Source organism: Pipistrellus hanaki, assembly GCF_964339955.1.
Source record: "Pipistrellus hanaki genome assembly, chromosome: 2".
In the NCBI taxonomy this organism is placed as follows: Eukaryota; Metazoa; Chordata; class Mammalia; order Chiroptera; family Vespertilionidae; genus Pipistrellus; species Pipistrellus hanaki.
Genome location: NC_140504.1, coordinates 66,928,707 through 66,941,638, shown reverse-complemented (window position 1 = coordinate 66,941,638; position 12,932 = coordinate 66,928,707). Strand labels below are relative to the sequence as shown.

Sequence of the window (12,932 nt, the reverse complement as noted above, 5' to 3'; positions counted from 1 at the left end):
TTTATAGTTGATCTCTTCCATTAGGATGTAAGATCCTTGGGGTCAGAGGTTTATTGCATTCATTTTTAGATCCCCATAATCTTGAACAGAGCTTGGTATAAGACAACTGGTCAATAAATATTAATTGAATCAAAAAAAAAAAAAAAAAAGAAAGAAAAGAAAGCAGGTCTAATTAAGCAAGTTTATCTCTACATATAAAAGGCTCATTGACTCCCTCAAGCATATAAATAAAGCTCTTATACATATAAAGCTCTCACTGGCCCAATCACTCACATGTGTTTTGATCTGCCATTGTTGATCCTGAATTTGGTTGACACTTCTATTATAGAGAAAGGGCGAACAGTGATATTAAAATATTTCTTGTAATTAATTTCCTTTCAATGTGCATGAATCTGTGTACCAGATTGTTATAACTCTAAAGCCTTGGATCTTAACCACTGTGCAATACCTGGGTCATTAAAGTGTATGTCTCAGTTTCCTAAAATAAATTATACAGGGCCTCCCAAAATACATTCACACATTTTGAATAGTTTTAATGCAGTGTTTATTAAAATACATTCAATTTTCAAAATTGTGCTATTAGCTGTTAAAGTATGTATACATTTTGGGGGGATAAAGCAGGTTGTTTAATAGCACACACTTAAAAAAATTTTTTTTGAGAATAACAATATTGGTCAGCAGAGTGTTCCATCTCGGCTGCAGAAGTAGAAACTTTGTTTCAAAGATAGGGAGCCTTGGTCATGCTGTCTTGCACAGAGCCTCAGCCCCCACCTGCTCTGGATATGCCACTTGAAGGAGCATACAAACAAAGATAATAGGCAAAGTTTAAGAGAAGACTAAGAATAGAGAATGGTGTCCTAGGAAGAATGTTTTAAGGAACCGGGACTATTTGCCTGGAAAAGACACAACTCAAGGCAGGAGGTGGTCATGGGAGCTATCTTCACATATTTCAAGTGTCACAGGGAAAAGGAATTTAGATTGTTCTGTGTGGTAACAAGGAAATGGAAAAAGGAGTGATGGATAACACTGAAGAGGAAAGGAATTATGTTAAATTTTGGGAAGAAGCCTACCATTCAAAATCATCAGAAGATAAAACAGATTTGGGAAGAAGGGAGTTCCCAGGAGCTCGATGTGTCACCGCAGCCTACCTTGTTGGGGATGTTGTTAAAGCTTCTAAAGAGAAAGAGGCTAGAGGGACCATCTAATGCTAGTGCTTACTGACTTTATTTTCAAATCCATTAGTGGAAAATCATCGTCCACTCAGAGACCTATTTTTATGGTCTGATCCTTAAATGACTCCTTGGGTATTCTTCCTACTTCCAAAGGCAGCTAGCCTGCAGAACTAGGTAGCTAGAACTTTAGTACTAACCCAGCTTTGCTACTCGCTGGATTATGATGTAAGGGAATCATTTAGCCTTTCCCTGCTTCTTTTTTTTTTTTTTTTTTTTTTTTTTTTTTTCATCTTTAAAAAGAAGGTCCCTCTATCTGTCTCACCTACCTCATGTGGATATATTTGTGAGTATGCTAGGCTATCTTACATGTGATTTGGAAAATTGAAACGAAAGAAAGGTGTAATCTTTGATGACTAATGTAAGTTATATTCCCCATACCTGGGACCCCCAACTTTCTCTGGCACTTCTCTCTGTAGATTTTCTCTGTCCTTCTTAGAATTTAGAGTCTTTTTCATGACTTGTTTTTTTTTTTTTTTTTTAAATAAATCTTTGTTAATTGTTACATGTTAGGCAATGCACACACTATTGTGCTAGCCACTGTTGAATAACAAAATGATTAATGGAACATCATGATTTTCTTCAAGGTGTTTGCCATCAAATAGAGACCTCTATCAATACACAGATAATGTAACACAAGGCCAGGTATTTAATGCCTTAAGAATAATGCAGATAAACTGCTACAGAAGATCACAGGAGAGTGGGAATTATGAGCAGCTTTGCCTAATGTCACTCTAGGAAAGCAAGGTATAAATCCCTTACTCTGCTGGGACCAAGTAGAAGCTGGTTTTCTTTGAGATTACAAATTTTTGCATTGGTATTGAGAACTCGTTCAGTTGTCTGAGTTTCAATTTTTAGTCTCTTTGCATTGGCCTTGAGGAGAGGTTTGTTTTTTTTTCTTTCTTTTTTTTTTCCCCTTCTCTATTAATTTCTTTTACAGAGAAAAAAGTGAGCTCAGCAAGGTCAAATATAAGCCAAAAACTTATGCAAGGCAGACCCTCATCAGTGCAACTATCTAGAGTTTCAATGCACAAAACAAGGCTTGTTTCAAAGAGTGATTTATTACAAGTATGCCTTTTTAGGTGTTTAATAATGGCCACCCAATAAAATGTTTGCTTTTTCCTGGGATCAGGCTTAACTCCTTTTTATGCTGAAGTTAGTTGAATGTAGGCTAAAAGGAAATTGTCAACACTGGAAGTAAATTGCAACAGGTTTCATAAACTCCATTTGATAAGAGGGTTAAGTCTTATAACCTTCTGTAAAATAGCTGTCACTGGCTTGTATGTAGGAAGACAAATAAAAATAATATTTATTGAATATTTAGTGTGTCCTGGCTTAAACATTTTACATAGATTATTTTATTTATGGATACTCTTACTATTCCCATTTTATAAACTAGGAAACTGAGTCTTAGAGTGATTAAGGATTTTTTCCAAGTTTACATTTAGGAAGTAGTGACATCAGGATTGGAATTAGTATACAGAAGTAATATATGAATAAAGAAACAAAATCTTATTTATAGACCTACATAAACAACATACACACTTATACATACACATTTACATATATTTAAATTTACTTTCAAAAAATTATTTTATGTGGTTTACAACAGAGAACTGTAAAAATAAAATTAAGATAATGAAAAATCGAGGCCATGAGAAGGAAGATTATGCTAACCATATGAACTTAACCTATATCGTCAAATGTGAAAACAAGAAAGGAAAACCGTAGACCCTTTTACCCATAACTATCTTCATAGATTTTTATCTTCATAGATTTACATTACAAAAATTGAATGAACTTTATGAAAGCTTTGATTTTTCCTGAACAGATTTTTAATTTTTGAGCATCACTGGCACTTAAAATGTCTCAATGTTTATTCTTAAATGAGATAGTTAAAATGCAAAAAAATATTTTCTAAATGGTAAAGTAATATATTACATTGATTTCTAAGCCTCGTTTCTTTACTGAGCGGTAAGGCCCTGTCTACCACACACGAGACTGGCATTCTATTCCATTCCATCACTTCCAGAGCAGGCAGGTTTCCTTTTCCAGAATCTGGCACGCACAAGTGCCTAACACATACATCCTTTCTAATAAGTGATTTGCAAACAAAGATTAAATGATGGATCATACTGCCACATGATGCCTAACATGCCACTGATATGTAATGTGTGTGTGTTTTTTAAATGTGTCATTCTTTTGATCTAAAGGCCCTGTTAACCCACCAGTTTCCCAGTAGTTATTTCTAAGCACTTTATGCTCTCTTGTATCATCCCTGGCCAGTTATCACCTTTCACTGTCAGAAGTCTCTGAACTTGAATGCAAAACCCTGTGGCCTGTGCTAAGGCTATAACATAGGAATCTGGGAAGATTAAAACTCTTAATTTATTTTTATTTCATGCTTTTTCATTTCATTTTTGTGAGTGTAGGCTCTGTAATAATAAAAATACATGAATGTAGTGGTACATTTTATACATGTATTTAGGTACACGCTCAAACATTTTACTGATAGCAATGCAAGATCTAAAAGGTTTGAAACTATAGCTCTAAATAATTCTGCTAAACTCAGCATAACTCAACTAAAAAAATCCCAAATCATAAAGAAATAAGGAATGTTTTCCTATGGTTGGGTTAGGTTCATGGGTGGGGAATGAGCTTGTCTTTTATATTTTTCATAACATAAATATACTAGCAAATAATTCACAACACTTCATGAAGCAATTAAATATAGCAACTTGTGTTGATTTTTTTTTTCTTCTTTAAAAAAGAGCACAGTGAAATCCTAAGAGTTTTTTTTTCTTTTTTCTTTTTCTTTTCTTTTCTTTATCTACCTCTGGTCCCCAAAGTTTGTCATTTTGAAGGAATCATCAAGTTACTCAAAACCTGTGTTGAATTTGAAGAGTCCAGTCCTGGGTTTAAGTCCCTTCATCATTGGTATATTCTGCGAAATATTGAGCAGGTTAGGTAATTTGTCTCTGTCTCATTTCTCTTACTGTTAGAAGTCTTCAAACTTGAATGCAAAACAGATAATAACTTAGAAGCGACCTCATAGCAGTGTAGTGTGGGTAAAGAACACTTTGTTCCTTCTGTCAACTAAATGCAGCGTCATTAAATATAACCTTTAATATTATCAGTGTAAAATGCTGTGTTATGAAAGACGTTTCCCTTTTAAAAGTTATTTTCATTAAAAAATAAACAAAACACGTTTCTAAATATCACTGTTTACTAAACTTCATAAACTTTAGTTTTCTCAGTATCTATTTCTCTCCCTGTCTCTCTCTCATTTGATAACTTTATGGTTATGAGAGGAAAACTGTAAGATAGCACCAAAGAAATAAAAGGGGATTTGAAGTAAGTTCCTTTAAAGTTTTAAAGCCATGCATTTAGGCCATACAATTGTAGTGTTTATTTAATCTTCAAAATGTTTGTGTTTAAGAGTAACTCACAGACTCTTAAATCAGAAGCACTCTTAAGAAAACATTTAGAGCCTATGACTATGCCTGGTATATAGTAGATGATAAATAAACATTTAATGAAAATAAACTGGGGAAAGCTTCTTATTTTAATTTTAAAAGAAAAAATGAAAATAAAACCTAAAACCAATTCTGAACATTAAAGTGACTAAGTTATTTGCTCAAAATTGGTTCAGCTAGTTTAAAAGTTGGGTCTAAAATTTATTCATCTTAATTTCCAGCTTTGCACACCACCCACCCCAGCAACCTGTTGACCTGTTTATCTAGATCTGTCAAATATAATCTGCCAAAGACGCATAATAGAAAAAAAACATTAAAAGAACCGCTTGGATTCACTATCTCCAAAAGTCACCCTACATGTGATGTTCACATATGATGTGAAATATGTAAGGTCAATATCATATATGTAATACGCAAAAACACAAATCTTGCAATAGTGACTCAAATGTCTAGTTTTAAAAGAGAGGGACCATAGACAATCTTCCGTGACTTATTCTACCTTATAGCACTGTGTATGCCCACGCAGGTGACTTGCAGTTCTCGGACCAGCTCAAAGTAGATTGGCGATTTCAGTAAAATGTTTATCGTTGCTTCTGTGTATTTCTGTATTGATTTTCCTGAATTTACCTCGGAATGAAGCATTACCAACCTCGACGTAAGATCGTCCTAATAAACTTATCTTGCACTATTTTGGCCTATGTGATAGCTAACCCATTGACCAAAGAAACCCAAGCTGATGAAAGCCTTTCTTAAGTCCCTGACCAGCCAGGTCAGGCTGTACAATCCTAACATCATGCATGCCTCTTCTATGGGGCACCACACAGGAACGATTTTAAAAAAAAAAAAACCACCAAAACCCTCACTTCCATATCCAGGGGAGTTCTAGTTTATCACTATCCCCCTCCCAAGTCAAATCGACACCCGTTTCAAGCCTTGCAACTCGCAGCCCACAGGCTTTTTCCGCCCCTTCCTCACTCTGCCGGGGCCTCCCTAACCTGTCCCTCTCCCGCTTGCCTACAGGTCCCGCACATGAGAAAACAGAAAAAAAATGTGATGATCTTTGTGTGTCTCCGTGAAATGTGTGTGTGCGCGCGTGTGTCGGGGTGTAACGGGCCTCCTGTTTGGCCGCGCGGGCTGTCCGTCAGCGCGCGGGCCAATGGCGGGCCGCCTTCTATAGAGCGAGCGCGGCCGGGCTCGGGCTGCACGGGCTGTCTGCGGAGCGGCGTGCCGGGCGCGGAGGCAGCAGCGCGGCGCCGCCAGCTCCTCTCCACTTTCCCAGCGAGGAGCCCGGCGGCCGCGGGGGGCGAGCCACGCACACACCCGCCCGCGCGGCCGGCGAGCCCGCGAGGTAAGCGCCCCGCCGCCGCCGCCGCAGCCCTGCCCGCCCGGGCGCTCGCCCCGCACTTTCTGTTTCCCCGACTCACTTGCGAGCCGCCCGGCTGCAGCCCCGAGGGCTCCGCGGCGGGAGCGGCGGCGGCGGCGGCCGGTAGGGTGGACTTGAGGGAGGAAGACCGAGGGAGCCCCGCGCGCCGCCGGGAGCCGCCGCCGCCGGCCGGCCCGCGCCCCGGGCACTTTCCCCGCCGCCAAAACTTTGGGTCGCGGGAGGTCGGGGGCGAGGGTCGCGGCGGCCGCGCGGGCGGGGACCCGGGGGGCGCGGGGGCAGTGCCCGCGGGCGGCGGGCGGGCGGGCGGGCGGCGGGGGGCCGGGCCGGGAGGAGTAGGCCAGCCGGTGCCAGGCTGCGTTTGCAAACCAGCACCTCTCGGCACCCGGGCGAGCGCCGCCCGAGGAGGGGGCGCGGGGGGCCGGGGCGCGGGCGGGAGCAGCCGGAGGAAAACAACAACAGCCCCCACGCCGGCGGGCGGCCGCCCGGGGAGCCCCAAACTTCATCTGGCGAAAGTACGCGGATCGCAGCCCGGGCTCTCGCTCGCTCTCTCGCTCGCTCGGCTGCCGGGGAGGTGGGGCCTGGGGCGCCGGGGCCGGAGGAAGGTGCGGGGAGCCAGCCCCGCGGGGGACTCGTGGAACGTTCCGTGGGCTGCGTCGGGGCCGGGAGCAGGAGCAGCAGCAGCAGCAGCAGCAGCAGCAGCAGCAGCAGCCCCGGGGGCTCTCGTTCGCCTGGAGAGTTGGGGTTGGGGTGTTCCGGCCCCGCGGATCGCTGCCCTCTCACCCCCCAGCCCGCACCCCAATGCTCGGCGAGTAGAGAAAGTGCTGTTTTAGGTCCGGAGTGGCCCCGGGAGGGAGAATAGGGGGAGAGGGAAGAGGGCGATTGAGAAGGGGAGAGAGGAGGAGAGGGAGGGAACGCGGTGGGGGGGGGGGAGGACGAGAGAGAGAGAGAGAGAGAGAGAGAGAGAGAGAGAGAGAGAGAGAGAACGGGAGGGAAGAGAGCGAGGAGGGGGGAGAGGAGGGAGGCTGTGTCAGGGTTTTGCTTGAATGTGGGATTATGTTGTGTCAATAAGTTTAAGGTGGAGGGAGAGAGAGCGAGGCTGGGGGTGGCGGCGGCGGCGGCGGGGAGGAGGAGGAGGAAGGCCTCGGCTGGTGAAAGTCTCCTCTCGGGAGGTAAGTTGTGGCTTTGCACGGTCGCGATGACAGAAAACTTGCAGATCCTGTGCCCGGGGACGGGGTCGGTGCCCCCGGGAAGGGCTCCCCAGCCCCCCTGAGCCACACGCGTGGTCCCCTGGTGTTCGCCGCGATCCGGGTCGCCAGCAGATTTACAGAAATCAGACGCGAGGTTTCCTTTCCTCCTCCTCCACCTCGTCTCGCTCGCTCACCCTCAGAGAAACGTATTATTATTTTTATTATGTTTTTGGGGGGTATGGTCATGAAACTTAACGTAACTGAGACCTAACCCCGAGTCCAGTCGTGTCCAGGGACCCCCCCCCCCCCCACCTCCCCTGAACCCAGGAATCTGGAACACGTTCATGGGTGAAATATCCGAGATCCTTTCTGCTTAAATGAGGAAGGTAAAACGAAACGATGCAAAAAGCTAAGACACAACATGTACGACAGAGGGGAGGGGGGGGGGGAGAGGCGAGAGGGAGAGCCAGGGAGAGAGCAGCTATTTGCTATTTTTTGCTTTCCTTTCGGTAGGAAGGGAGACGCGGTGTGCATCCCCCTCCCCTCCCGGCGTGGAGGGTCCGGTCCATATTCTGGCCGCCGGAGGAGGACCCATCCGCCCAGGTGGACCTTGCTGAAAAGTTTCGCGGGGTTGGGGGGAGCCCCGGAGGGGAAGGTGGGTGGAGGTGGTGGGGGATGGGGACGCAGGGAGCGAGCTCTGCCTCTGCTTCTGATCCACTGGCCTGGGGCTCTGAAACCATTGCCCGTCCTGCTCCGGACACGTCCAGCCCTCCGCGCCCGTCCGCGGGCGGACGCCGGGCTGCCGGGGACCCGGGTGCTTTCCCCGCCGGGGGAGGGACCTCCGGCGCCACCCCCGGGGGTTGCCCACTCGCGGCGTGGGGGGCTCCTTCTCTCTCTCTCTCTCTCTCTCTCTCTCTCTCTCTCTCTCTCTCTCTCTCTCTCTCTCTCTCTCTCTCCCCCCCCCCCCCCCCGCGCGCCCCCCTGCGCGGCGCCGCCACCACCTCTGCTCGCGGCGACCCCTGTGGCCGAGCCCGCGGCGCGGGGTGCGGGGTCCCCGGCGCGGACCCGGCCCCGCGCGGCCACCGGCCCCACGCGCCGCGCGGTCCGAGCCCCGAATGGCAGCGCCGGGCCCGGCGGCCGTGCCTCCCCGGGGGCAGCGGAGGCAGCGGCGGGGCCCGCGGGAGGAGGAGGAGGACGACGAGGAGGAGGAGGAGGAGGAGGAGGAGAGAGAGGAGGAGGAGGAGGGGAAGAAGGAGGAAGAGGAGGAGAGGGAGGCTTTTCTGCTCCGATTGCCGCCAGTTGGAGCGGCCGCGGGCACGGGGACGCCCCACTCGTTGCTCCTCCGTTAGGAAAAGGTGTTGAGCAGACTTTTACGCCCCGGCGTGTGGGGTTGCTTGCACTTCAGTGTGTGTTTTCCTCTCTCCCCCCTCTTCCCCAAAGCAAGATGGACTCTATCCCCTTTCTCTTTCTCCCTCTGCCTCTCTGTCTTGTCAGCCTTTAAGATCGACATTTTGTACTAAGATGCAAACTTGATGGTGACCAGCAACAAAGCCAGGGTGGGTGGGATCTCTTGGCTCCCTCCCTCCCTTCCTCCCTCTCCCTCTCCCTCTCCGTTTCCTAGCTCCCCTAGCCCCCCTAGCCCCGGGCTGGTGGCCCCGCACTTGCCGCCCTGGGCACTGGGAACGTGCTTCCACGCTGGGTTCCAATCTCCAATCTCGGGATGGTGACCGGAGCCCGGCGTTTGGGCGAGGGCTGTGGGTGGCAGCCCTGATCCGCAGGGCCGAGCTCAGGCTGCGCTACCTGGATCCGCTGCCATCGCAGTGCTCCCTCCCGCCGGCTCCTGGGCACTTAGGAGGCTCCGGCTGCCGATCCATGGCTATGATTTGGTTACTTGCTGGTGTATTTGTCCTGGGGGTGGCGATCACTTGTGCAAGTTGATGAATGATCGCGGGGTGGGCTTTGGGTTTGCGGAATGGATCAACTTTCTGCTTTGCACATACGGGGAGTCTGGAGAGAGGCTGCTTGAGGCACCTTGAAATGCCAGCTGGGCTACCCTCAGCCTCTGCCCTCTGAATACAGGGGACTTCTTGGCCTCCTTCCCTGCCCCACAGTTCCAGCATGTGGGGGTGGAGGAAGGGGAGGGGTTGGTGGGAGATGGACTTCTAGCTTCCGGATCCTTGATAGATGTCGCAGGAGTTGGGACTCTTGTAAAGCCCTACCAATACTGATGATGTGCCTTTATTTGATACTTTATAGGTCACTATCATATGACAAAGGCTTTGCCGCAGTTCATCTTCTTCCAGTGTACTTTCCATTTGCCTTCCTGGGTAAGTATGCGAATTCCTCATACAGGAGACCTGGATGGCTGTGAGTCGTGATAAAAGGGTCCTTAACTGTAGAGGATGCTTTATTGGGCTTGCAACACCCCAGAAAGCTTGTTTCCCTGAAGTTCCCACAACAGAAGCCAATTTAGGATTCTCAGTATTGAGAGTTCAGCTGCTATTACTAATATTTTAAGATTGTTTAAATGTTCACTTCACGTTAAACTTATTTTCAAATAGGGGATTTTAATTAATAATGTAATTTACAGAATTGGAGGCCTAGGATATTTAATGCTAGATAATCTTGTGGAAAGATTGCAGCTTATAAATGGAGACAATTATTAAAAACCCAAAGAAGCATTGTGGAGAAGACCTCTCATTATAGCGAGCGGCATTTGCTTACTCTTTCCTAGGTTTCTTTCTTGGGTAACGTCTGTTGTTTGTGACAGTTACTTTTGTGGGGCAGGGTGGATTGGGTAGTGTAGTACATCTAGCATTTAGTGTACCAACCAGCTTGATTCTAAAGGCAAATAACCGGGACCAAATTGATCCTAATTTCCTTCAAAATTTAAGCATGTGGGGAAATTTGGTACATTTTAACAGCCTACAGATACAATAAATAGTGACTTTGGAATTCATTATTAAATGACTTTTTCAGATGTATGTCTCTTGTAAGGAAGAATCTGAAATAATGTGTGGGATAACAAGTGTCTGAAAAGTTTGTGAGAAGTAATGAATTGTCTAGCTGAAAACTGAGGGTTTATAGAGCATTTGAAGGCATCATGGTGAGCCCAAATATAGAAAACCAACTTAAAATTTTGTCCCTCCACAATAAAAAAAATCCTCAGGTACTGTCAAGTTGCATATATGTTAAGAAAACTGGTTGTATTAAATTGTGTAAATCAACTACGGTGCTTTTTCATTACCACAGTGAAGATGGAATTATATTTTGTGGATGAAAATGGACTTGGACTCAATTTTTCATAAAAGAAAAAGAAAAGGAAACTTTTCTGTATTGTTTCTTGGCTTCCTGGGATACTGTGTGCATTCTTAAAGGTCCTCTTAGTATGAAGAGGGATTGAGTTTGAAGACCAAGCCTTTCTGGTAGTTTCTAGACAGTAGCAAAATATACTTTGACATTGCTGAGAACCTTCTCTGAGGTATAATATAAAGTATTGCTGAGAATCTTAGCTGACATATAATTTAAAATATCTAGCATCTTTTATGGAATGTAATTACATTACTTTAGGTAGTTTTGAGATTTTCCTAATATATCACATATAAAACAGGCCAATTGGAGTGGTCAGAATGAGATGGTTCTGTAAGATGAATTTAGTGCACACCAAAATATATGGATTTCATGTCTTTGACTTTTTTTTTTTAAAGCTTGTTTGGAAGAGAAGTTTTTTTCACTTTTGAACGAAAAGAACATTCAAAGTACATCCTGATTACTAAAGAACACCATAGTTGCACATTATTTTGTTCACTGGAGCAAACTTTTAATGTTAGTTCTTTTCCCATGGATATATTTTAAATGGGATTCTATAATTTCCACAATAAAAGCTATTTGATAGTCTTTTATATTTCTTTGAGATATCAAATAACTGCTTCATTAAAACAATATTTTCAAGAATAGTCTTGGTCTTTAAAAGTCAGAGTAGTTTTTATAGTTCAAAACTTATTGTAATGACCTAAAAGTCACCCTAACAGTGAATTGTTAGTTATTTGCATTTGAGGCTTGATTATCAAAATAAGAATTTAGATAAAGGTTTGCCTCTACATTGCCAAAATTTCCCAAACTTCACATTTCATTATTCTGCATATCTCTGTTAAGTTCTGAAACTGAAGCCTTAATTTGCATTTCATTTTTAATGCTCGCTATCGAAAAGGAGAATTACCTATGTTGATTTTCAGTGCTATATACTTGGAGGTACTCTGGCAGTTTTAGAAAGAATCTTTCACTGGAGACTTAGATATTAACAAAAATTTGCAATTTTCATACTTTTTAAAATCCATCTTGATCTTAGTATCCAAATTAAAAAAAAAAAAAAAAAAAAAAAAAAAAAAGAGGTCCCAGGTTTGAGAGTTTGTGAGATAGCTCTGCTTTTAAAAGTGTATGCCACCTTTGACCTTCAAGACCTGATCTTTATACTTAGACTATTGAAACAAAATTGTTTTTAGACATTTGAGTGAAAGCTAGGGTGAATATGTAATAATTATTGTTCATTTGTGCTGTAAGAAACTATGTAATTGATAAGGGTTTTTTTGTATGTAGTAAAGAAGAAAAAGACAATCTTAACCTGGTGCAACTCATAAAACCTAACTAGGCAGTTAAAGTTAGCCATATTTTTCAGTAAAATTATAAGCATAATATTTAATTATTAATCAACAGCTAACATACTTAAAGTTTATGTTTTCCTACATTTCGTAAAGTGCATGGGTAAAGCAACAGCCATGTTTTATGGGATCTTACCATGAATATCAATTACTTTAATATTAGAGTACTTTAATAGAAGTAATAAAGACTTCACATCTCAACCCTATTAAAAAATCTTTTTGAAAATAGAGTCGTTACAGGCATGCCTGTTTTTGTTGTACTAAAGGACATCCTGAAATTATTGCTGTCTTACAAAAGTGCAAAAATGTTTAAAATTGTGATATTTAAATGTTCTAAATTAGTAAATTTAGGCAATTAACTGTGGCATATTGCATGACCACCATTGAGGCATACCTGTATTTTAAAATGGTAACTTAAGCAGGTGCTTAACTTAAGAGGGTGACACTTTTCTTGAACTTGTTTGAAATCTACCTTTTTTTTTTTTTTTTTTTTTAACATTTCATTGTGAAGGGTACCTTTTAAAATAGGTCTGAGTAGTATCCTATATTTTTAGTCAGTTTTCTTCCTCTCACTGTGAAATGAAAATAATCTAAATTATAAGAGCATTGTAATATCCTGGCTTCTTTTTTTAGCACATGCCCCAGGTAAATTGGTGCAGGTGGTCCTCAGGCTACACTTTGAGAACACTGCTCTGAGGGAAGTAAAGACTAAGGCCAAAGACTGAATGGAAGATCTTACAGTTTGAAAATTCTGGGACTGTCATTCAATCAGTGGGTTTGTACTACCTCAAGGGCAGTTATCACATACTGAGTCGAATTGCAGAGATTTCTATATTTGAAGTCATACCTGAGGAAAGCACTTTGTGAGTATAACTTCACTCAACATTCGTATGTGTGCATATTATTCCATAGAAGGCAATTACAGTTCCTTGAAATGCCAGGACATCATTTTAAAATGATAAAGGTATACCCAGAAAAATCCTCATGTGTTAATGTTT

At 43.8% G+C, this 12,932-nt stretch overlaps 1 protein-coding gene and 1 long non-coding RNA gene across 16 annotated transcripts in view; one reads left to right on the top strand and one right to left on the bottom strand.

Moving 5' to 3' along the window:
- Positions 1–12,932, bottom strand: part of LOC311617600 — a 1,721,005-nt gene that overhangs the window by 827,859 nt on the left and 880,214 nt on the right. The gene's annotated exons all lie outside the window — the stretch shown is intronic.
- The window catches only part of BBX (BBX high mobility group box domain containing), a 287,922-nt gene continuing 280,843 nt past the window's right edge, over positions 5,854–12,932 (top strand). For 4 of the 8 annotated variants that reach the window (XM_084874024.1, XM_084874015.1, XM_084874016.1 and 1 more), the window contains exons 1-2: positions 5,854–6,053; positions 9,533–9,603. The gene's annotated coding sequence lies outside the window, so the exon portion shown is untranslated. Of the gene's footprint in view, positions 6,054–7,023; positions 7,259–7,856; positions 7,880–8,540; positions 8,632–9,532; positions 9,604–12,932 lie in introns of those variants that run through there. The other 4 variants (XM_084874022.1, XM_084874017.1, XM_084874020.1 and 1 more) reach the window with 4 other exon arrangements.